We start from the raw sequence: 27,196 nt of genomic DNA, 5'->3' as shown, positions 1-27,196 counted from the left end.
ACAGTAATGGGATGGCTGGGTCAAATGGTATTTCTAGTTCTAGATCCCTGAGGAATCGCCACACTGACTTCCACAATGGTTGAAGTAGTTTACAGTCCCACCAACAGTGTAAAAGTGTTCCTATTTCTCCACATCCTCTCCAGCACCTGTTGTTTCCTAACTTTTTAATGATCGCCATTCTAACTGGTGTGAGATGGTATCTCATTGTGGTTTTGATTTGCATTTCTCTGATGGCCAGTGATGATGAGCATTTTTTCATGTGCCTGTTGGCTGCATAAATGTCTTCTTTTGAGAAGTGTCTGTTCATATCCTTCACCCGCTTTTTGATGGGGTTCTTTTTTTTTTTGTAAATTTGTTTGAGTTCTTTGTAGATTCTGGATATTAGCCCTTTGTCAGATGAGTAGATTTCAAAAATATTCTCCCATTCTGTAGGTTGCCTGTTCACTCTGATGGCAGTTTCCTTTGCTGTGCAGAAGCTCTTTAGTTTAATTAGATCCCATTTGTCAATTTTGGCTTTTGTTGCCATTACTTTTGGTGTTTTAGACATGAAGTCCTTGCCCTTGCCTGTGTCCTGAATGGTAATGCCTAGGCTTTCTTCTAGGGTTTTTATGGTTTTAGGTCTAATGTTTAAGTCTTTAATCCATCGTGAATTAATTTTTTTATAAGGTGTAAGGAAGAGATCCAGTTTCAGCTTTCTACATATGGCTAGCCAGTTTTCCCAGCACCATTTATTAAATAGGGAATCCTTTCTCCATTGCTTGTTTTTCTCAGGTTTGTCAAAGATCAGATAGTTGTAGATATGCGGCATTATTTCTGAGGGCTCTGTTCTGTTCCATTGATCTATATCTCTGTTTTGGTACCAGTACTATGCTGTTTTGGTTACTGTAGCCTTGTAGTATAGTTTGAAGTCAGGTAGTGTGATGCCTCCAGCTTTGTTCTTTTGGCTTAGGATTGACTTGGCAATGCGGGCTCTTTTTTGGTTCCATATGAACTTTAAAGTAGTTTTTTTCCAATTCTGTGAAGAAAGTCATTGGTAGCTTGATGGGGATGGCATTGAATCTATAAATTACCTTGGGCAGTATGGCCATTTTCATGATATTGATTCTTCCTACCCATGAGCATGGAATGTTCTTCCATTTGTTTGTAGCCTCTTTTATTTCATTAAGCAGTGGTTTGTAGTTCTCCTTGAAGAGGTCCTTCACGTCCCTTGTAAGTCAGATTCCTAGGTATTTTATTCTCTTTGAAGCAATTGTGAATGGGAGTTCACTCATGATTTGGCTCTCTGTTTGTCTGTTATTGGTGTATAAGAATGCTTGTGATTTTTGTACATTGATTTTGTATCCTGAGACTTTGCTGAAGTTGCTTATCAGCTTAAGGAGATTTTGGGCTGAGACAATGGGGTTTTCTAGATATACAATCATGTCGTCTGCAAACAGGGACAATTTGACTTCCTCTTTTCCTAATTGAATACCCTTTATTTCCTTCTCCTGCCTAATTGCCCTGGCCAGAACTTCCAACATGATGTTGAATAGGAGTGGTGAGAGAGGGCATCCCTGTCTTGTGCCAGTTTTCAAAGGGAATGCTTCCAGTTTTTGCCCATTCAGTATGATATTGGCTGTGGGTTTGTCATAGATAGCTCTTATTATTTTGAAATACGTCCCATCAATACCTAATTTATTGAGAGTTTTTAGCATGAAGGGTTGTTGAATTTTGTCAAAGGCCTTTTCTGCATCTATTGAGATAATCGTGTGGTTTTTGTATTTGGTTCTGTTTATATGCTGGATTACATTTATTGATTTGCGTATATTGAACCAGCCTTGCATCCCAGGGATGAAGCCCACTTGATCATGGTGGATAAGCTTTTTGATGTACTGGGGGATTGGGTTTGCCAGTATTTTATTGAGTATTTTTGCATCAATGTTCATCAAGGATATTGGTCTAAAATTCTCTTTTTTGGTTGTGTCTCTGCCAGGCTTTGGTATCAGGATGATGCTGGCCTCATAAAATGAGTTAGGGAGGATTCCCTCTTTTTCTATTGATTGGAATAGTTTCAGAAGGAATGGTACCACTTCCTCCTTGTACTTCTGGTAGAATTCTGCTGTGAATCCATCTGGACCTGGACTCTTTTTGGTTGGTAAGGTATTGATTATTGCCACAATTTCAGCTCCTGTTATTGGTCTATTCAGAGACTCAACTTCTTCCTGGTTTAGTCTTGGGAGAGTGTATGTGTCGAGGAATTTATCCATTCCTTCTAGATTTTCTAGTTTATTTGCTTAGAGGTGTTTGTAGTATTCTCTGATGGTAGTTTGTATTTCTGTGGGATCGGTGGTGATATCCCCTTTATCATTTTTTATTGTGTCTATTTGATTCTTCTCTCTCTTTTTCTTTATTAGTCTTGCTAGCATTCTATCAATTTTGTTGATCCTTTCAAAAAAACCAGCTCTTGGATTCATTAATTTTTTGAAGGGTTTTTTGTGTCTCTATTTCCTTCAGTTCTGCTCTGATTTTAGTTATTTCTTGCCTTCTGCTAGCTGTTGAATGTGTTTGCTCTTGCTTTTCTAGCTCTTTTAATTGTGATGTTAGGGTGTCAATTTTGGATCTTTCCTGCTTTCTCTTGTGGGCATTTAGTGCTATAAATTTCCTTCTATACACTGTTTTGAATGTGTCCCAGAGATTCTGGTATGTTGTGTCTTTGTTCTCGTTGGTTTCAAAGAACATCTTTATTTCTGCCTTCATTTGGAAACTGTTTTTCACCATGTTGGTCAAGCTGGTCTCAAACTCCTGGCCTCAAGTGATCTGCCTACCTCAGCCTCCCAAAGTGCTGAGATTAGAGGTGTGAGCCACTGTGCCAGCCCAAAACATGTTTGAAATTTTAACTTTAAGAATCCTCTTTAATCGAATAGAAGGAACAGGATCATTTAGCACACCAAAGCAACTAAGCTGATTTGTTTTACCTCACCTTGCTGTACCACTCAATAACAACAGAAAATGGCAGCTTGCCCAAGTATTGAGTTTTGATTTCCAAGCCAAATAATTTCAAAGAAGCTGCATTATGCCTGCTACTCACCCCCACTGAGTATGACACAAAATATTTCATTGAACTTTGATTTTAAACATGCCTCTCTAAGTTGAGCATCCTCCTCTCCAGCAGTCACAGACAGCATACTGTTAGCAAGGTGATAGTTACAGGATGAAACGTGGTTAGCCGATCAATGAGGGCAGTCAAAACAATACAAAAATTACAGGACAGAATGAAGGGGAAGGGACTGTGCAAACCAACCATCTGCCCTGTAAAGAAAGAAGGCATGATTACAGGATATAAAGATCTTAGAGGTAAGAGCGTAACGTGAGAAAAGGAAATTGGCATGACAGTGATAAATAATTCTAAATTTCCTTTTCAAGGAGGAATAGTTGAGCCAAACTAATAAAATTTTTAAGAAGTTCTGAAAGTAATAGTTGAAACTGATGCTGAAAAATGTCTCCATGTTGAGCCAATGAATATTTAAAATTCCTATATGTGAAACCAAGTCATCTTTCATCAAAATTCTCCTCCCCCTCGGCCCTTTTACTTTTCAAGGCATCCCATTTACCTGGTTATCCTGAATTAACATGCTGGTGATATTTTAACATCTTTACCTTTAATCATCATATTCAGACAGCAAGTCCAGTCACTTTTTTGTCCTTAATGTTGCCTAAATTCTCCTGTCTTCCAGTCTCGATGGCCACTACTGTAATTCAGGCTCTTGCTTCCTCTAACTTGCACTCGAAAACTGTTCTCAACTGTAAGCTCTTCCTTCTCCCACCCACCTTATGGCCTGCTGGCCTGCTACTGTAGCAAGCCTAATACAAAACTATAATTTTGTCATTTTTGTGAACAGAAACACTCAGGGATTCCTGACTATACCAAGTAGCTTGAGAATACCCACTCCTTGAATTCAAGTTTCTCCTTTGCCTCAGCATGCTCCATCTTACAGCTTTATCTTTCACTGAATCTCGCCGCACGTGCAATTCCATAGCTTTTCCCAAAGACTCCCAGCTTTCCTTTCTTTAGTCTTTTGTTTTAGCAGTTCCTCCACATGTACACCCACATTTCAAAATTCAGCTCAACCGCTACTCATACATAAAGTTTCCATGACCCTAGGAGAGAGAAAGCAATTTCTCCAGAAACAATCCATCACTTTGTTTCTAAATACCTGGTAGCATTCTAATTTGTATTAAAATAGTTTATGTATTTGTCACAGCTCCCCCTGCTGGACTGTATGTCCTGTAGGGCAAGAACCCAGCCTATTCACCTACTGTGTAAATGATTGTGTGCTACCTATATGATGGGTGCATAATGGCTTTTGATGAATAAAGTGATAAATGAAAAAATTCAGAGTCAACATTTTAAAGAAGTTGTTACTCTTGCCAAAATAGGAGAAAAAAACCAAACTAAATGCAGTTTATTTCTAAATAAAGTGAGAAGCATTTACTTCATCTATTTGGAGAACAACGTCATTCCAACCATCATCATGGTGGGCTTAGCTGTTTTATGACATTACCAAACTTTGCAACAAGAAAAATCTCTACAGATTGAAACCAGATAATATACTATGTTAATAATGGTTATATCTAAATTATAGTATTTGGAATAATTTTAATATTTTTCATATATTTCTGCACTTTGTTATTGCATTTATAACCAGAAGAACATTATTAGTAATAAAAATATTTTAACAATGGATTATCTTTGAATCAAATATTTTAAACATACAAATTTTAACCTGAGTAGTGTTGAATCCTGAGGATACAAAAACCCTGCATAGGTTGAATGTGATATGGTTTATATTTTGGAAACATTACTCTAAAGATAATTTTAAAATATAGTGAAGGAAGTAAAAACTTGATACTAAGAGGCCAATAAAGAGGCTGTTGTTACTGTTGATGTAAATGATACGGGCTTGAACTAAGATTAAAGCAGTGGTAAGTGAAATGAGAAGACAGGGAAGAGAGAAAAGTTCAAATCATAATTAATGAGGTTTGATTACAAATTCAGTTAATCTGAGGGAGTAGGGGCCGTTCATAACCTGATAAATAAGGTTTGGCTTTTCATGCTAAGGGGTGAGAGTTAATGACCAAGAAGTTAGTTGACAGATGGTTCTAACAGAAACACTAAAGGGGAAGAAAATCACAGGGAAAAGAAACCTAATACATGAGATCATAGCTTTTGGGACTTTTGATGAGTGTGAGTCATATAGTCGGAAGAGATAACAAGGTTTCCTATCGAAATTGTTTAAGGGAGGAGAGATACTGCCAAGACTAGCTCTGCTGGAAGGATGGTGACACATTTCTCTGAGAAGAACAAGTAGCTAGTCCCTGAAGAGAAACAAGTGGCTCTAGAAAGCGTGTCGGGGAGGGGAGCAGATTGTAACTTAGGGTGAATGTTTGTGGGGTTTAGTAGTGGTGGGGAATCAATTGGTTTAATTTATTACTGATATTAATAATAGCAAGAAGTCCCCCTTTTTAAATTTTCTTTATTTCCATAGGTTATTGGTGAACAGGTGGTGTTTGGTTACCTAAGTAAGTTATTTAGTGGTGATTTGTGAGATTTTGGTGCACCCATCACCTGAGCAGTATACACTGCCCTCAACTTGTAGTCTTTTATCCCTCACTCCCTTCCCACCCTTTCCTCGAGTCTCCAAAGTCCACTGTGTCATTCTTATGCCTTTGCATTCTCATAGCTTAGCTCCCACTTAAAACATATGATGTTTGGTTTTCCATTCCTGAGTTACTTCACTTATAATAATAGTCTCCAATCTTATCCAGGTTGCTGTGAATGCCATTCATTCATTCATTTTTATGGCTGTGTAGTATTCTATTGTATATGTATACCACAGTTTCTTTATCTACTTATTGATTGATGGACATTTGGGTTGCTTCCACATTTTTGCAATTGCAAATTGTGCTGCTATAAGCATGCATGTGCAAGTATCTTTTTTGTATAACAAATAAGTCCCCAATTTGCATTGTATATTTTTAAGACTTAATAACATACATTTTTTGGCATTTAGTGTAACTGCTCTATCTGCTGCTGTTTTAATATAGAAATGTATGGAAATATATTATTTTACTGCATTTATTCAGAGACATTAACCCTTCAAGTTCTGTAACCATAATTAAGCTTGAACCAACTATACAAAAATCAATTATACACTGTGTTACTGTGTAGAAAATACCTTTTTTTTTTTTTTGAGACTGAGTCTCACTTTGTTGCCCAAGCTAGAATGTAGTGGTGCGATCTCAGCTCACTGCAACCTCTGCCTCCCAGGTTCAAGCAATTCCTACCTCAGCCTCCTGAGTAGCTACAATTACAGGCACGTGACACCATGCCTGGCTAATTTTTGTATTTTTAGTAAAGAGGAGGTTCACCATGTTGACCATGCTCATCTCCAACTCTTGACCTCAAGTGATCCACCCCACTTGGCCTCCCAAAGTGCTGAGATAACAGGCTTGAGCCACTGCACCCAGCCAGAAACAATCTTTAAGCTAGTTTTATAATGTGAACCCTATTTCAGAAAAAGCATTTATCTTACAATCATTATCTTCCATCTTTTACTAAAATACATATCATACCAATACATTCCTTATTTTTAGCTACAAACATTATATTGGACGATTAAATTCTGCTTCAACATTCCCTAAGAATCATAAAATGCCCATGACATGAGTTAGAATAGAAAAGATCCAAGTTCTGGTTCTATCTCCAGAACTTATTAGCATTTTGATCTTGGGAAAATTAATAAACCTTTCTGTACCTTGATTCTCTTGTCTATGAACATTTCAGCTGCAGGAACTATAAATTAATTTGGTATAAATACTCCTACCATGGCAAATTTAACAATCCACTCGCAAAATTCCTGAATATTTAATAATCAGCTCTAGCGAGTTGGTAGAATCAGTACAAGCTACATCCAGCATACTGTGGTTAAAGAAAATAGATAATAAAGTTTCAGGAAGCAAGAGGCCTCAGGGTAGAAATAATGCTTAAAAAGGCCTCAGGGTAGAAATAATGCTTAAATGCGAGTCAAAATTAGGTTTAAATCAACAGAAGACCCAGATGTAAGATCATTAACTTCAAAAGCCATGGAATTAATAATCATAACAATAGGTGGAAAAGATATATTAAATTGTAAAACTTGGAAGATTGAAACCTGGAGAAGAGGTGAGGGAGCTATGAAAAATGAAATACATGTCAATTTAGGTAACAAGTCTGTAAAGAGCAGGGTTTTCAAAAAGAGGTTGTGTGATCACTTATTAAAAGTTGATATAAAAAAGAATATATACAGACACTGCAGAATGAATATAAGCTCACATGTACTATTATTTCTATACCAACAGCCAGCTGAAGGCAGCCCAGGATATTAGATTGGATAGTCAACAAGATCGACTCTATTATGTTTTGCTCAAGATGAAGAAATAATAGAATAATGAATTAGTTGTTATCTAGTTCCAGATTTGTATTTTGTGCCATTACTTTCACGATTTCCTAAATGTGCATCTATTCCTACTCACATCCCATACTCATTCCCACCCTAGTTTAAAAAAAATTAATCCAAATATCAGCCCCACACTTAATAAAATTAGTAATTCCAGCATACTTTTTCTAGCTAGGGATTAAGAAATTCAGTTTTGTTTGTAGGGCTCTCACATGGCCCTTCTCCATCCCCTGTGTTCAACTCACCAAATTTTTATTATTCCAACCCTATATAGATAAAATGTGTCAAAGACAAAACGTGATTCCTTTGGAGTCTGAATTAGGGAAAGAGAATCAGACTGGTGGGAGCATGGGAAAGCAAAAAGAGAAGGCAGATAAGCTACAAGTCTGCCTTTCTTCATGGTCTAGGATCAAATATTTTAAATATACACAGCCCTCCTATGCAAATAACCCACAATCTTCCTGCATCCAACTATCACCAGACTGTTTCAAGTTAGCTCACTGCAACCTTGGCATTATCAGTACTGCACAAAGCCCTCTTCAGCACACAGCATAAACACTATTCTATAAAATCCCCAGCAAGCCTTTGATTTTTGGCAGTCAGCTTCTCTTCTGCTGATCCTGCCTGTTGCCTCATCACAAGTATTTTCCTACTTTGTCTAATAAATCTGCCTGTCTCTACCTACAACTGTCTTGGTAAATTCTTTTACCCTGTGCCACCGGCCCAGATACTCTTCACTCCCTGGTGATAATTCCCCAAAAAATCTACACTACTCAAAGCTTATGGATATACCAAGATTGTCTTTCCATGAGTTTAGCCTTTGTTATTCTCCTTAGTGTTCTCCCTAAAATAAGTACCAAGTGCTTGAATTAAATCTTTATAGCCTATTTTTTTCCAAGAAGCTGAGTTCTATTCCCTGAATCCACATATGGTCAGATCTCTACCTGCTATCAGCGTGATTTGTGAATAGAACTCTTTCTAGTAGTGTCTAGTTGTTAAACTGGTCTTCCTAATACGGATTATTTCCTAAACTATATCTGACTTCATTATACCTCTTTTCTTCCATAAAGATTTAGACTGTTGAATGTACTTACTCTTTGTGGTGAGTAGCTATACTCAATCTTGTTCCCCCACATCTGGCCTAGCTATATCTGTTGAAGTACTTCTTACCCCTGTGTTATTGCTCAGGACCCCTACGCCTACCCATAGGGTTGGCTTCTAGCTTGGGACTGACTTCATACTAAACTGTATTATACAATACCAAAACCAAATTTCCGCAACCAGAGTGCAGCATACTTACTGTACTCTACCAAAACCACAGTGTGTTTTCAGGTGGGAAGACGGAAAGGATTAATTCACAAGACCCATGCATCTCATTTAAAAAGCAGCCAGGATACTTAAATATAAAGAACATCTTGAATAGACTAGACAGAGTTCATTCAGATAATGAGGAGGGCATTCCAGGAATGTGCTATTAGATTATCTACAAAATCTGTTCCTTGTATCATAATACCATGCAAAAAGATATTTTTTTTCTGTAGGATATGTTGATAATTATTCTCTTGGGAGGGGAAAGTCAAGGAAATAAACTTTCTTTCAGATGCCTGCTGGTGACTGGAGAATAGAGGTTATCTATTCTAAATTCTTGGCTACAATTTTAAAGTAAATATAGATGCTAAACCTTCATGAAGATCTAAGCAATTTTTAAAATTGATGTCAAACTATACAAAGAGGACTGAAAAAAAGTTTCACCTCTAAGAAAAAGTTTAAGCTTGAAAATGGGCAAAAGATACCATTTAAATGACCTTTCTGTGGCATGCTGGTTGTTGTCTAGTGGACTCCTCAAGGATAATTTGATTCTCTAGGAGAATACAATTTAGATTGCTCTTTTGTTGTTGACAAGGCTATTGTATGTTTTGTAGGTTTAGAGACTAAATTGTAGAAATGAAGTTACAAATGATTCCTCTTTATGGCAATATAAATGGTTCCTATTCATAACTGTGTAAATTAAATTTATTCAGTAAAGATAAAATTGAATTCCCCCCTGGTTGAAACAATAATGCAGACATTACAGTTTATTGTCCGATACAATATTAAGCAATTTGGTTTCTATTAGCAAATTCATTTCAGTATTGCCAACTGACTATACATACATACATATATATGTGTGTATATGTGTGTATATACACACATATATATCTCAGTTCCACAAATTTTCTTTTGAACTTTATCTTACTGCTTCTCCTGTTTAGAAATTAGTTGAGGCTGGGTGTAGTGGCTCACGTCTGTAATCCCAATACTTTGGGAAGCCAAGATGAGCAGATCGCTTGAGCCCAGGAGTTCAAAACCAGCTTGGGCAACATGGCAAAACTCTGTCTCTACAAAAGTACAAAAATTAGCTGGCCATGGTGGCACATGCCTGTACTCCCAGCTACTCAGGAGGCTGAGGCAGGAGGATTGCTTGATCCTAGTAAGTTGAGGCTACAGTAAGTCAAGATCTTGCAACTGCACTCCAGCCTGGGTGACAGAGCAGGACCCTGTCTCCATTTTTTAAAAAGGAGGGGAAAGAAAATAAATTAGTTGAAATCTTTAATGCGCTTTTGTTTTACATTTGCATGAGTCCTTATTTTATTTTTTCAGAAATTTACTGCAAACTAATCAGTATCTTTTTACCCTACAGAAATAAAGCCTCACCACAGAGATATTTTGGGTGTTGACTAGACAGTCCTTAGCCTCTGGAGATTCTCACATGAATACAGCTTCATTTCCTAATTTTACCACCTATTTTTTCCCAAAGTTCATCTCTTGAATAAGAATTTCGTGACTGTCAATATTCCCAACTCTCCCATATCTTCTTTCACCACAACCCTATGTGTTTGTAAAGTCACAACTTCCTTTCCTTGGAAATTGTCACCTACCAATATCTGTCTTATCTCTTATAAATTGCATATTTAAATGTCTGTTACTTGCTAAAGGGAAGAATGCTTCTTGGGACCTGGTGGGTGGAGAAAAAAGGAATTTGAAAATTCCCTATTCTTAGCTGTTACCTAGTCTTTCCTCCAAAGAAAAACAAAAATGAAACAAGAGATCACACTGTGAGGATTAGATAACCTGCCAGAAAAACTTGACCAGGATTGCATAAAAGATTTCCATTCTTTCTGTTAACTTATCTTAGACTTGATTATGCTAAAACACATACCCTCACCAATTCCACCCCATACACACACCCCATTTATATTCCAAAGCCTTCTTCCATTAGCCCAACAATAAGCAGCACCTGCACAACTTCTGCCTAATTCCTGGTTTTTATTTCTGGTTGTAAGAGATGGCAAGAAGCAGAGTTATTAGGGACTAATGAAGTAGAAATACCTGGAAAAGTAATCCCACCTCACAAGAATTGAATCTGGAAATGTGAACATATTGATTCCACCATAATCTCTAATACAATCTCTTACTTAGAGATTGTTACCTGGCACATAGCAGGTACTCTATCAACATTCATTGCATTATTTTTTTTAATGGTATCAGTAGACTTCACAGATACAAAGGTACCTGCTATACCCATTCCATGTCTTTGGCTTGATGGTCAGTTGTGAATATAAGTATTTTCAATGAACTCAAGTCCCAAGTGACAAAAGTGTCTCTGAACCAAGGAATCCTATGGTTTATGAATTTTGAAATCCTATTTTCATTGTTTTACCTTGTTTCCTACTTATTTTTCTCATCAAAGAAAGTTTCTGGGATTTAATAACTACACTCTCTTTTCCTGAGTCATGCAGCTAACACCCATTATGTGTTCAGCTAACATTGTGTCTGGCTGCCTGAATTTCTTTTGACACCTTTGTTCTGCCAAAACCCTTCTGGTAAAAAGGAGTTTACAGGCAGGGGAATGTGTGGGTAGAAGGGGGGAAAACACATATATGCACACACTTTGAAATGAAAAATAAACCAAAGCGTAATCTTTGTTGAATTGTGATGGGCTCAGCCACAGATAATGCTTTGCAGAGTTTGTCTCCTGTAGAGATTTGTCAGTGATTCACCTTGAATAGAAGATTGTTACATCCTATCTGAAAAAGGGTCTGTTGTTTTCCTCATAACTTTCATCTGCAGCTGATGTCAAACTTCAGATATTTCAGTCAGGGGTCAAAACTGTTATTGTCATTAAAATGAGTCTGGAGATTAACTCTAGAGATGTGATGTGAATACTTAAGATGTACTCTCTGCACATTTCAAGTAGGCAATAAATTATTATTATTAACTATATTCACCATGTTGTACACGGTCTATCCAGAACTTATTCATCTCATAACTGCAAGTTTGTTTAATATATGTTGACTGTGCTCTAAATGCAAAGCTCTCCAGAAAGGGGACTAATTATTTTCTTCCAAAATTTTATCAAAGTTAGACAGCAGATAAAAGGCCAGCAAGAAGTAACAAAATATGTTTATGTAACCTCAGTGCTCTTAAATGACTGTACATGACACCATAATAACAATGCCTTTTTTTGGTACAGCAGCATCTTTTCATGGAATAATGATCATTTTATGGACATAATTGAGGCTCAGTGAAGTTAACAGCATGTCCAGGGTCCCACAGGTGTAAGTAGTGGAACTAGCACCTTTTCCTACTTGTCCTAGTCCATGTCCAGTGTTTTGTAACCACACAGTGGGTTCATTTTGCCCGCTCCCTGGATAAAGCTGATTTATCAAGACAGGAGAATTGCAATAGAGAAGGAGCTTAATTCACACAGTCAGCTGAACGGGAGACCAGTTTTGTTATTACTCACATCAGTCTCCTAGAAAATGCAAATTCAGAGGCTGGAATTTTTCAAGGATAGTTGGGGGGGAGAAAGAGCGGTCACTAGACAATAGGAACTTGCTGCTGATTGGTTGAGGGTGCAATTATAGGGATATGGTAAATGATCCTCATGTATGCTGAATCACTTTTGGGTGGGGCCACAAGAGAGGCTGGTGTGTCCAGGTGGAGCCATTAGTGGTCAAACATGCAAAAAATCTGAAAAGACATCGCAAAAGGCTAATCTTAGGTTCTACAAGAGTGACATTATCTGCAGGAGTATGTGGGACAATTGCATATCTTGTGACTTCCACAATAATAGCAGGTAATCATTTATGTCTGCACCTTAGCAGAATTCAGGCTTCTCTTACCCTCTTAACCTGGTGGTCTCTCATTAGCTTTACAAAGGCAGTTGAATTTTGGGAAAGAGCTATTATCATTTAACCTATAAACTAAATTTCTCCCAAAGTTAGCTTGGCCCAAGCCCAGGAATAATTCAGGGCAGTTTGAAGGCTAAAGACAAGATGGGGGAGAGGTTAGATTAGATATCTTTTACTGCCATAATTTTCTCACTGTTATAATATTTGCAAAGGCAGTTTCAATTTTCATTGAACCAAACTGATGTATTCCTTTCAGTATACGTGGAAATCTATATATGCAGAGGATATATTTTAATCCACAGTGGAAGAAAAATTGGGAATAATAAAATGCTTTGCATTACAATTCTAGTGAATTTTCTTAACATTTGAGAACATATGAGCAACCCTCCTGAAGATCTTAAATAATAACAATGCTGGTGTTTGTTTTACATCTAAGGAAACCTAACAACCAGTTATTTGCCAAGTCCTCTCTGGGTATGTTAACAAGGTGTTAGCTATAGTATTTAAATATCTATTCCCTACCCCCATTTAAAAATAAACATGATTATTCAGATGAGGAATCTGAGACCCAAGCAGTTTACAAGATCCTGCAGAGTTAATGACAGAATGGAAGGAATAAATTTTAGGCCCAAATTTTGTAACTCACCTAGCCTGGAAACCAACATGACTATTATTTCTGGAGTGGCAGAACATTGTCTCAGATCACAGTTCATTTAAGTGAGTGGGAAGATAAGAGTTACATAACATCTTTCATCTCCAGTAAATTTTGTCAGTAGAAGTCATTTACATTCTGGCAACAAGCACCCCCTGATATTCCTGTTGGTGCATTCTATGTAAAAGACCTGCTGTGACCTAGAAAATGGTGAATTCATTTGCATAATCAGTTCACGCACTGTCCTTGTGCTGAAGTATATTTAGAAGGGCTATGTTTACAAGAACAAGATCAAGAGCTTTTGAGAAAACCCACATGGCCACTTTTTTAAAATCTTGGTGAAATGTACTATTGAAGAGGGGCTATAGTTTCTTGCCAATTTGGGATTAATGTAGTATTTTATAAGGAGAGGGATTAATTTATAGAACATATTACTCCAAAAGAGGTCTTACTCAAAAAATATAAATGCAGTAAGATATAGTTGGAAGCATTTATTAATGCCAGGGATACATATGGGTTAGCATTAATTTTGCAGTCAATTATAGGAAGACTGTACACCTTCTAATCCTAGCGTGGCCACTGTTTAATCATATCCTCTAGCCATGCCATTTAAAATTGTTTGGATTCTACCTCCTCATTTGTGGAATTAAAGATTGAATTCATAAGTCATTGACTTATTGTCCCTATGTAGAATTTAGCCAGTATAGATTTTTATTTATCCAGCTCAGTGTTTTTAAAAATGTGAATATGAATGGAATTTTTAATACTCCTTTGAGTTTGCTAATATTGCACATACCTTTCCCAGCATGGAAAACATCAGAGTCTTCTTCACCCCTCTCAGAATTACTCATTGAATTACATATCTCAACATCTATTTTGACCACTCCTGCTTCTTTAGTTGTCAAGTTAAACTCAATGACTGAAGAAAGGGATTCTCTCATTTGAGGCACCTTCTCTAAGAGCTATACAGATACATAAACTGCAGGTGGTGAAGCAGGGTGGTGGAGCTCTGAACTATTATCAACATGGCACTAGCTTCTTGCCTCTTGAATACTGCATTGCAAGCTGAAGCAAATGAACTGAAGTGTCTCGGTACTACAGAATCAATAAGTCAGCAAGAAATGCCTAAAACCTTCATGATAGCATTATAAAGCCTACTCATATGGCATGATTGAGAGAGAGTCAACATCATGGGCAATGCAGTGAATGTAATTCTTGCTTTAATGTGTAATCTTTTTCTCTTTTCTCAAGCTTTTCTGGATCCAAAGTAACTAACACTTTCTTCTCAAAAACAGCATCTTGACTGCCCACTAATAAAATAAAGACTATTAGAACAAGAGCAACTAGGGGCAGCTAACTCCTTCAGATTCAATCTTAGTAAAAGTATGGGAAACAGCTGCCCCTTGCCTAGATTTTGGCATTTAACCATTTATGCTGAGACCTGTGCAGAGGTCTGTGAGATACAACAGCTGCAAGATTGCCTGGCTGCACATAAGATGGGATACAAGAGAAATTAAAGAGCAGGTGTAAGTAAAATATGTGTATGAAATAAAAGCTGAATAGTCATTAGATACAGAGTGGAGAGAGTAATCTGAAAGCTTTTACTTTGTAGTTTGATCACTTATTGTATTATTGATAATCTTATTAAAAATGTTTTTCCAATAAACTCAGTAACAAACTATAAAAAAATAAAATACATGTTAAATAAAAAACTAAGTACTTAATTTTCATTTTTGCAGAAGGTTAATGAAGAAAATGTAATATGCACAAAACATTTTTGACATTTATTATCTACTGTGGGAGCAATAGCAATATCACTGACCAAATGCAAATCAGAAGATACAAATTTGCTGAAAAACTATCAGCACCTATTTTAGACTTACTAGATCCTTAAGAAGTTTGTGCCTAAAGACAAAACAGTGATAAGACTTTTCATTGACATTACTAACTCTTGTTCTAAATTAATTTGTCATTTTAATGTATTTCTTTTCATATTTAAGCATGATAGCTATTAACAATTGTCTCCATTAATTGAAGATAAATTTTACAGTTAGTCACTTTATATTATGTCATCAGATTTTTCAAATAGAAAATTAAGTTATGTAAGGGCATAAGATTTTTATTCAGATAGTAAATATTTTCTGGTAGGTAAATAGAATGAGAAAATCTATATACATAATATATAAAGATATTCAGCATATATTTACTGAACAAAAAGAACTTTGTGTATAGCATGCCACATTTATGTAAAACAAAAAATATCTATTTTTGCATTTATTGCTTTTAAAAAGCCCTCAAAATTTGAAGAAAGTGTTAAACAGTGGGAGAAAGTGGGAGAGATAAGACTTGGTAGGTGGGAATTAAGAAATATGCCTACAACTTTAGACATCATTTAGAATTTATCCTGGATACATTTTATTTACACATTTATTTATGTTGCTTTTTCTTGTGAAAGTGGTAAGAACCAAATATTATGGTTAGATGTTTAATGATTTATCTCTTCATCTCCATAGTAAGTACCTTTAAAATATTACTAAGTGGCAATTTCATATTGGGGATCTATTGAACTCCATTAGTCAAAGTTTTAGTTGTTTCATATATATCAAATTAAGCTTCTGCCTGGACATCCAGGATTTTCCATACATCCTCTCAAATCTAAATGGAGGCTCCCGAGACTCAACTCTTGCATTCTGTGAGCCCACAGGCTTAAAACCACATGGAAGCCACCAAGGTTTATAGCTTGCACCCTCTAGAGCAGTAGCCTGAGCTGTATCTGGGGCCTTTGAGCTGAAGCTGGAGCTCGAGCAGCTGGGATGCAGGGAGCAGTGTCCTGAGGCTGCACAGGGCATTGGGACACTGGGCCTGGCGCACAAAACCATTCTGTCCTCCTAATCCTCTGGGCCTATGATGGAAGAGGCTACTGTAAAGATCGCCAAAATTCCTTTGAGGCCTTTTCCCCATTGTCTTGACTATTACCAATTGGCTCCTCTTTCCTTATGTAAATTTCTGCAGCCTGCTTAAATTCCTCACCTTAAAATAGGTTTTGTTTTTTACCACATAGCCAGGCTGCATTTTTCCAAACTTCTATACTCTCCTTTCCCTTTAAATATAAGTTCCAATTTTAGGAGACTTCTTTGCTCATGCATATGAACATAGGTTGTTAGAACCAGCCAGTTCACATCTTGAATGCTTTGCTGCTTAGACATTTCTTCTACCAGATACCCTAAATAATCATTCTCCAGTTCAAAGTTCCACAGATTCCTAAGGCAGGGGTACAATGCACCCAGCCTCTTTGCTAAGGCATAACAAAAGTCACCTTTGCTCCAGCTACCAATAAGTTCCTCACCTCCATCAGAGACCTCCTCAGCCTGGACTTCACTGTCGATATCACTATCAGCATTTTAGTTGTAACCATTCAGGAAGTCTCTAGAAAGTTCCAACCTCTGACCATTACCCAGTTCCAAAGTAGCTTTCACATTTTCAGATACCTTTATAGCAGTGCCCCACTCCTCAGTACCAATTTTCTGTATTAGTTCATTCTAGCACTGCTAAAAAGAAAGAGCTGAGACTAGGTAATTTATAAAGAGAAGAAGTTTAATTGGCTCACGGTTCTGCAGGCTGTCTAGGAAGCATAGTAGCTTCTGTTTCTGGGGAGTAGCTTCTGTTTCATAGTAGCTTCTGTTTCTGCCAAAAACTTACAATCGTGGCAGAAGGCAAAAGGAAGGCAGGCATATCTTACATGGCTGGAGCAGGAGGAAAAGAGAGGGGAGAGGTGCTATGCACTTTTAAACAACCAAATCTCAGAATAACTCACTATCATGAGAACAGCACCAAGGGGATGATGCTAAATCATTCATGAGAACTCTACCCATATGATCCAATCACATCCCACCAGGACCCACTTCCAAAATTGAGGATTACATTTCAACATGAAATTTGGGTGGGGACACAGATTCAAGCCATGTCAACATCAGTGGACATATAGGTTATTTCCATATCTTGACTATGGTGAAAAGTACTGCAATGAAAATGGGAGTGTAAATATCTCTTCAAGATCTTGGTTTTAATTTTTTAAATAAAAACCTAGAAATAGGTTTGTTGGATCATATGGTAGGTTATTCCACTTTTACTTTTTTGGTGAATCTTCATACTGTTTTCCATTCCCAATACAGGGTAAAAGGGTTGCAATAATCAATGCCTTTTTAAACATGACAAACTGAAATTCAGATATATTAAGTAAATTGCTCAAAGTGACAAGCCAACAAATGATGAAACTGGAATTCATACTCTGGTTTAATATCAAAAACTGCATTTTGCTCTTTTCTCTCGCTTGTTTTGTTGCTGTTTTTGTTGTTGTTGGGTTTTTTTTTTTTTTTTTGAGATAGAGTCTCACTCTGTTACCAGGCTGGAGTGCAGTGGCACAATCTCTGCTCACTGCAACCTCTGCCTCCTGGGTTCAAGCGATTCTCCTGACCCAACCTCCAGAGTAGTTGGGAGTACAGGCATGTGCCACCACATCCAGCTAATTTTTTGTATTTTTAGTAGACATGGGGTTTCACCATGCTGGCCAGGATGGGCTCAGACTCCTGACCTTGTGATCCACCTGCCTTGGCCTCCCAAAGTGCTGGGATTACGGGTATGAGTCACCACGACCGGCTGCTTTTTTTTTCTCTCCCTTCTTTTCTTCCCTCTTTTCTTTCTTCCTTCTTTAATTTTACTGATTATTAATTCTTAATGTATATAGCAAATACATGGAAACTTAAACACCTGCATTATTCTGTATATTATTAAAAGTAAAGCTTTAGATGCAATATATTTGACAGTTTATTTGAACAAAGAATAATTAATGAATTGGGCAGCACTCAGAACCTGAAGAAGTTCAGAAGGCTCTGCCCATAAGTGTGAGTGGTAAGCATTTATAGTTCACACATGGAAGCAAAATAGAGAAATCACCCAATGGACTAGGTATCTACCTTATGTGGGCATGGTGTGACAAGGTATTTGCCTTATTTAGGTATGATCTTATCAGTTGGATGCTTATGATTGGCTAAAACTCAGCCAAGTGTGATTGGGTGAAACCTGGCTATTTGTTACAAAGACTATACTGCTAGTTAAGTTTTGCTTTGTTTATTACCAGGTTCAGTTGTAGTTTGTTACACAGGAACTCAGAGACAGCCTCAGGCTAGTGACTTCCAGTTTAAATTTAACAAAATTCTAAAGTGCTTAATAACTATTAGCAGGAGGATCTCCAAATTCCACATGTAGGTCAGAACAGATTAATTTGTAAGTCTCTCCACTGACAGGTTGACTTCTCTACCTAGAGCACTATTTCATCTTCACCTAACTTACTTTCCCCACAGATTTAAGCTTATAACCAGAAAAAGAAAAGAAGGAAGGAAAGAATGGAGAGGGAAAAGTTAACAAAACAAGAGTGAGAGAAAAGAGCAAAGTGTAGTCTTTGGCTTACACCAGGGTTTGAAGTTCAGATTCATTGCTTTCCCTACAGATTGAAGCTTGGACCTCATTTCAAGAAGTCCTCCTGGATAACATAGGGAAGTATATATAATCTCACAGCGGTGTACCCCTATATTTATAACATTTCTTACTCTGCATTAAAATTGCCTATGCATTAAATTAAACATACCAATATAAAACCAGTTTTTAGCTGTAAGTGCAACTTTTCCATATGATTCAATATTGTTTGTTTCTTACTGTAGGTAATAAACCCTCAAAGGCAAAGATTGTTTCTTGATTACTAATAAATTCTCAGGATTTAGCATAGTGCCTGGAATATAATAGACATTCAACATATTTTTATGTAAATGAACAAATGAAATAGATGGGCAAATGAATGAGCAACAGATAATTTCTTACACATTATGAAAAATGTGAAGTCTAATTAATCTACTGAAAACTATCCCATTAGTTTGTCCTCTACTTATCCAAAGCTATAACTTCATTTAAGATAGAAACTATATAGAGGGTTCAAAACAAAACATTTTCATATGCAATTTTTATATACTATTAAAAAATAAAAATAAGGCCTAGATGCATATGAAATCAATGGGAGGATTTACTGTTGTTTTTCTGTTTGGTTTCTTTTTATTTGGTTATTTGTAATACAAACACATATGACTTATTTTAACATAAATAGATGACTTCTTAAATTTACTCATTATAAAATAAATTCTTTTTAAGATTTTTTTTATTATACTTTAAGTTCTGGGATACATGTGCAAAATGTGCAGGTTTGTTACATAGGTATGCATGTGCCATGCTGGTTTGATGCACCCATTGACTTGTCATTTATATTAGATGTTTCTCCTAATGTTATCCCTCCACCAGCCCCCCCACCCCCCAACAGGCCCCAGTGTGTGATGTTCCCCTCCCTGTGTCCATGTGTTCTCATTGTTCAACTCCAACTTATGAGTGAGAACATGTGGTGTTTGGTTTTCTCTTCTTGTGTTGCTTTGCTGAGAATGATGGTTTCCAGTTTCATCCATGTCCTGGCAAAGGACATGAACTCATCCTTTTTTATGGCTGCATAGTATTCCATGGTGTATATATGCCACATTTTCTTTATCCAGTCTATCACTGATGGACAGTTGGGTTGGTTCCAAGAATCTGCTATTGTGAACAGTGCTGCAATAAACATACGTGTGCATGTGTCTTTATAGTAGAATGATTTATAATCCTTTGGGTATATACCAAGTAATGGGATTGCTGGGTCAAATGGTATTTCTAGTTCTAGATCCTTGAGAAGTCACCACACTGTCTTCCACAATGATTGAACAAATTTACACTCCCACCAACAGTGTAAAAGCCTTTCTATTTCTCCACATCCTCTCCAGCATCTGTCATTTCCTGACTTTTTAATGATCGCCATTCTAACTGGCATGAGATAGTATCTCATTGTGGTTTTGACTTGCATTTCTTTGATGATGAGCATTTTTTCATAATTTTGTTGCTTGCATAAATGTCTTCCTTTGAGAAATGTCTGTTCATATCCTTCACCCAATTTTGATGGGGTAGCTTGTATTTTTCTTGTAAATTTGTTTAAGTTCTTTGTAGATTCTGGATAATAGCCCTTTGTCAGATGGATAGATTGCAAAAATTTTCTCCCATTCTGTAGGTTGCCTATTCACTCTGCTGATAGTTTCTTTTGCTGTGCAGAAGCTCTTTAGTTTAATTAGATCCTATTTGTCAATTTTGGCTTTTGTTGTCATTGCTTTTCGTGTTTTAAACATGAAGTCCTTGCCCATGCCTATGTCCTGAATGGTATTGCCTAGGTTTTCTTTTAGGGTTTTTATGGTTTTAGGTCTAACATTTAAGTCTTTAATCCATCTTGAGTTAATTTTTGTGTAAGGTGTAAGGAAAGGGTCCAGCTTCAGCTTTCTGCGTATGGCTAGCCAATTTTCCCATCACCAGTTATTAAATAGGGAATCCTTTCCCCATTGCTTGTTTTTGTCAGGTTTGTCAAAGATCAGATTGATGTAGATGTGTGGTGTTATTTCTGAGGCCTCTTTTCTGTTCCATTGGTCTATATATCTCTTTTGGTACCAGTACCATGCTGTTTAGGTTACTGTAGCCTTGAAGTATAGTTTGAAGTCAGGTAGCATGATGCCTCCAGCTTTGTTCTTTTTGCTTAGGATTGTCTTGGCTATGCTGGCTCTTTTTTGGTTCCATATGAAATTTAAAGTAGGTTTTTCTAATTCTGTGAAGAAAGTCATTGGTAGTTTGATGGGGATAGCATTGAATCTAAGAATTACTTTGGGCAGTATGGCCATTTTCACGATATTGATTCTTCCTATCCATGAGCATGGAATGTTCTTCCATTTGTTTGTGTCCCCTTTTATTTCCTTAAGCAGTGGTTTGTAGTTCTTGAAGAGGTCTTCACATCCCTTGTGAGTTGGATTCCTAGGTACTGTATACTCTTTGTAGCAATTGTGAATGGGAGTTCACTCATGATTTGGCTCTCTGTGTGTCTGCTCTTGGTCTATAGGAATGCTTGTGATTTTTGCATATTGATTTTGTATCCCGAGACTTTGCTGAAGTTGCTTATCAGCATAAGGAGATTTTTGGCTAAGACGATGGGGTTTTCTAATATACAATCATGTCATCTGCAAACAGAGACAATTTGGCTTCCTCTTTTCCTAATTGAATACCCTTTATTTCTTTCTCTTGCCTGATTACCCTAACCAGAAATTCCAATACTATGTTGAATAGGAGTGGTAAGAGAGGGCATCCTTGCTTTTTGCCAGTTTTCAAAGGGAATGTTTCCAGTTTTGGCCCATTCAGTGTGATATTGGCTGTGGGTTTGTCATAAATAGTTCTTATTATTTGGAGATATATTGCATCAATACCTAGTTTATTGAGAGTTTTTAGCATGAAGGGCTGTTGAATTTTGTTGAAGGCCTTTTCTGCATCTATTGAGATAATGTGGTTTTTGTTGTTGGTTCTGTTTATGTGATGGGTTACGTTTATTGATTTGTGTATGTTGAACCAGCCTTGCATCCCAGGGATGAAGCTGTTTTCATCATAGTGGATAAGCTTTCTGATGTGCTGCTGAATTCAGTTTGCCAGTATTATATTGAGGATTTTTGCATCGATGTTCATCAAGGGTATTGGCCTAAAATTTTGTGTGTGAGTGTGTGTCTGTGTGTGTGTTTGTCTGCTAGGTTTTGATATCAGGATGATGCTGGCCTCATAGAATGAGTTAGGGAGGATTCTGTCTTTTCCTATTGATTGGAATATTTTCAGAAGGAATGGTACCAGCTCCTCTTTGTACCTCTGGTAGAATTCTGCTGTGAATTTGTCTTGTCCTGGACTTTTTGGTTTGTAGGCTATTAATTATTGCCTCAATTTCAGAACCTGTTATTGGTCTATTCAGAGATTTGACTTCTTCCTGGTTTAGTCTTGGGAGGGTGTATATGTTCAGGAATGTATCCCTTTCTTCTCAATTTTCTAGTTGATTTGCATAGAGGAATTTATAGCATTCTCTGATGGTAGTTTGTATTTCTGTGGAATCAGTGGTGATACACCCTTTATCATTTTTTATTGCGTCTATTTGATTCTTCTGTTTTTTCTTCTTTATTAGTCTGGCTAGCAGTCTATTTTGTTTATCTTTTCAAAAAAAAGCTCCTGGGTTCACTGATTTTTTGAAGGGTTTTTTTGTGTCTCTATCTCCTTAAGTTCTGCTCTGATCTTAGTTATTTCTTGTCTTCTGCTAGCTTTTGAATTTGTTTGCTCTTGCTTCTCTGGTTCTTTCAATTTTGATGGTAGGGTGTCAATTTGAGGTCTTTCCTGCTTTCTCTTTTGGGCATTTAGTGCTATAAATTTCCCTCTACTCACTGCTTTATATGAGATTCTGATATGTTGTGTCTTTGTTCTCATTGGTTTCAAAGAACGTCTTTATTTCTGCCTTCATTTCTTTATTTACCCAATAGTCATTCAGGAGCAGGTTGTTCAGTTTGCATGTAGTTGTGCAGTTTTGAGTGCATTTCCTAATCCTGAGTTCTAATTTGAATGCACTATGATCTGATGGACAGTGTGTTGTGATTTCTGTTCTTTTACTTTTGCTAAGGAGAGTTTTACTTCCAATTATGTGGTCAATTTTAGAATAAGTGTGATGTGGTGCTGAGAAGAATGTATATTCTGTTGATTTGGGGTGTAGAGTTCTGTAAATGTCTATTAGGACTGCTTGGTCCAGAGCTGAGTTCAAGTCCTGGATATCCTTGTTAATTCTCTGTCTTGTTGATCTGTCTAATACTGACAGTGGGGTATTAAAGTCTCCCACTATTATTGTGTGGGAGTCTAAGTCTCTTTGTAGGTCTCTAAGAACTTGCTTTATAAATCTGGCTGCTCCTGTATTGGCTGGATATATATTTAGGATAGTTAGCTCTTCTTGTTGCATCGATCCCTTTACCATTATGTAATGGCCTTCTTTGTCTCTTTTAGTCTTTGTTGGTTTAAAGTCTGTTTTGTCAGAGACCAGGCAAGATTGCAACCCTTGCTTTTTTCTGCTTTCCATTTGCTTGGTAGATCCTCCTCCATCCCTTTATTTTGAGCCTATGTGTGTCTTTGCACGTGAGGTGGGTCTCCTGAATACAGCACACTGATGGGTCTTGACTCTTTATCCAATTTGCCAATCTGTGTCTTTTAATTGGGGCATTTAGCCCATTAACATTTAAGGTTAATATTGTTATATGTGAATTTGATCCTGTCATTATGATGTTAGCTGATTATTTTGCCTGTTAATTGATGCAGTTTTTCATAGTGTCAATGGTCTTTACAATTTGGTATGTTTTTGCAGTAGCTGGTACTGGTTGTTTCTTTCCATGTTTAGTGCTTCCTTCAGGAGTTCTTGTAATGCTGGCCTGGTGGTGACAAAATTTCTCAGCATTTGGTTGTCTGTTAAGGATTTTATTTCTCCTTCATTTATGAAGCTTGGTTTGGCTGGATATGAAATTCTGGGTTGAAAATTATTTTCTTTAAGAATGTTGAATATTGGCCCTCACTCTCTTCTAGCTTGTAGGGTTTCTGCTGAGAGATCAGCTGTTAGACTCATGGGGTTCCCTTTATGGGTAACCCGAACGTTCTCTCTGGTTGCCCTAAACATTTTTTCCTTCATTTCAACCTTGCTGAATCTGACAGTTATGTGTCTTGGGGTTCCTCTTCTTGAGGAATATCTTTGTGGTTGGTGGTCTCTGTATTTCCTGAGTTTGAATGTTGTCCTGCCTTGCTAGGTTGGAGAAGTTCTCCTGGATAATATCCTGCAGAGTGTTTGCCAACTTGGTTCCTTTCTCCCCATCACTTTCAGGTACACCAATCAAACATAGATTTGGTCTTTTCGCAAAGTCCCATATTTCTTGGAGGCTTCGTTCATTTCTTTTCACTCTTTTTTCTCTAATCTTGTCTTCTCACTTTATTTCATTAAGTTAATCTTCAATCACTGATATCCTTTCTTCAACTTGATTGGTTCCGCTATTGAAGCTTGTGTATGCTTCATGAAGTTCTCATGCTGCACTTTTCAGATCCATCAGGTCATTTATGTTCTTGTCTACACTGGTTATTCTAGTTAGCAATTTGTCTAACCTTTTTTCAAGATTCTTAGCTGTCTTGCATTGTGTTAGAACATGCTCCTTTAGCTCAGAGGACTTTGTTATTACCCAACTTCTGAAGCCTACTTCTGTGAATTCATCAAACTCATTCTCCATCCAGTTTTGTTCCATTGCTTGTGAGGAGTTGTGATCCTTTGGAGGAGAAGAGGTGTTATGATTTTTTAAATTTTCAGCCTTTCTGTGCTTGTTTCTCCCCATCTCTGTGGTATTATCTACCTTTGGTCTCTTATGTTGGTGACCTACGGATGGGGTTTTGGAGTGGACCTCCTTTTTGTCGATGTTGATGCTATTCTTTTCCATTTGTTAGTTTTTCTTTTAACAGTCAGGTCCCTCAGCTGCAGGTCTGTTGGAGTTTGCTGGAGGTCCACTCCAGACCATGTTTGCCTGGGTACCACCAGTGGAGGCTGCAGAACAGCAAATATTGCTGCCTGATCTTTCCTCTGGAAGCTTCATCCCAGAGGGGCACCTGCTAGATGCCAGCCAGTGCTCTCCTGTATGAGGTGTCTATAGGCCCCTACTGGGAGATGTCTCCCAGTCAGGCTACACAGGGGTCAGGGACCCACTTGAGGAGGCAGTCTGTCCATAATCAGAGCTCAAACGCTGTGCTGGGAGAACCACTTTTCTCTTCAGAGCTGTCAGGCAGGGACATTTAAGTCTGCTGAAGCTGTGCCCATGGCTGCCGCTTCCCCCAGGTGCTCTGTCCCAAGGAGATGGGGGATTTATCAATAAGTCCCTGACTGGGGCTTCTGCCTTTTGTTCAGAGATGCCCTGCCCACAGAGGAATCTAGAAAGGCAGTCGGCCTTGCTGAGCTGTGGTGCGCTCCTCCCAGTTCGAACTTCCTGGCAGCTTTGTTTACACTGTGAGCATAAAACCACCTACTCAAGCCTCAGCAATGGCAGACGCCCCTCCTACCACCAAGCTCCAGCGTCCCAGGTTGCTCTCAGACTGCTGCGCTAGCAGTGAGAATTTCAAGCCAATGGATCTTAGCTTGCTGGGCTCTGTGGGCGTGGGACCCACTGAGCCAGGCACCGGAGGGAATCTCCTGGTCTGCCAGTTGTGAAGACCATGGGAAAAGCATAGTATCTGGGCAGAAGTGTACTGTTCCTCCTAGTACAGTCTCTCATGGCTTTCCTTGGCTAGGAAAGGGAAATCCCCCAACCCCTTGTACTTCCCGAGTGAGGCGCTCCCCACCCTGCTTTGGCTTGCCCTCAGTGGGCTGCAACCCCTGTTCAACCAGTCCCAGTGAGATAAACCAGGTACCTCAGTTGGAAATGCAGAAATCACCGGTCTTCTGCATCAATCTCACTGGGAGCTGCAGCCTGGAGTTGTTCCTATTTGGCCATCTTGCAAAGATTTTTATAATTGAAGCTGATTTGCTAAGAATAATAAGAATTTACAGAATATTAGATGATTTGTATATGCCACTTGAAACTAGTTTGTTCCATCTACTGATTGCCACACAAAATATAGTCGATAAAACTACATACTGATTAAACTATATCTTAAACAGGATTTTATAAAATGACTTGAGCTGATATTCTTAAATTCAGTGGATGTATCATCTGTTATACTATTTATACTCTTTCCTAGGTACTGTCAGCATGTAAAATACATAGCTTTCTGGCATTGCCTAAACTCTCAGTAGTGCCTTCTACTAGAACTTTCTGCAATGAGGGAAATGTTTTCTATCTGCACATGCTCCAGTAAAATAAGTGTTAGCCACAGGTGGTACTGAGAACTTAAAAGGTGATTACTATGAAAGAAAAAAATACATTTTAATTTTATTTTATTTTAATCAGTTTAAACTTAAATAGCCACATATAGTTAGTGGCTACTGTATTGAACAGTTAAAGAATTTCCTTTATATATATATATATACATATATATGTATATATATATATTTGATTATTTGCTGTTCAGTTGTTTAAGTTCCTTATATATTCTGATTATAAATCCCTTGTCAAATAGTATGCAAATACTTTCTCCCATTCTATATGTTGTCTTTTCACTTTGTTGATTGTTTATTTTGATGTGCAGAAGCTTTTTGGCTTGACGTAATCCTACTTGTGTATTTTTGCTTTTGTTGCCTGTGTTTTTGGGGACTTATCTAAAAAATTCTTGCCCAAACAAATGTCCTGAAACATTTCTCCAATATTTTCTTCTAGTGGTTTCAGTGGTCAGGTCTTACCTTTCAGTTATTAATCCAGTTTGATTTGATGTTTGTATATGGTGAGTGATAGGGGTGTAGCTTGATTTTCCCATATATGATTATCCAGTTTTCCCAACACCAATTATTAAAGAAACTACCCTTTCCCCAGTATATATTCTTGGTGCCTTTGTCAAAAATGTGTTGCCTAAATGCCTGGATTTATTTCTGGGTTCTCTATTCTGTTCCATTGGTTTATGTGTCTGCTTTTAAGCCAATGGCATGCTGTTTTGGTTTCTGTAGCTTTGTAGCATAATATGAAGTCAGGTAGTGAGATCCCTCCAGCTTTGTTCATTTTGCTCAGGATTGCTTTAGCTCTTTGGGCTCTTCTGTGGTTCCATACATATTTTAGACTTGTTTTTTCTATTCCTGTGAAGAATAGCATTGGTATTTTGGTAGGGATTTCATTGAATCTGTAGATTGCTTTGGAGAGTATAGACATTTTAACAATATAAATTCTTCCAATCTATGAGCATGTGTTGTTGTTGGTTTTCTTTTCTTTTTTTTTTTGGTCTCCTCCTCAAAGTCTTTCATAAGCATTTTATGCTTTTCCTTATAGAGATCTTTC

The sequence above is a fragment of the Pan paniscus genome, chromosome 4 (genome assembly GCF_029289425.2).
Source record: "Pan paniscus chromosome 4, NHGRI_mPanPan1-v2.0_pri, whole genome shotgun sequence".
Taxonomy (NCBI): Eukaryota; Metazoa; Chordata; class Mammalia; order Primates; family Hominidae; genus Pan; species Pan paniscus.
This window is presented reverse-complemented; position numbering follows the sequence as displayed.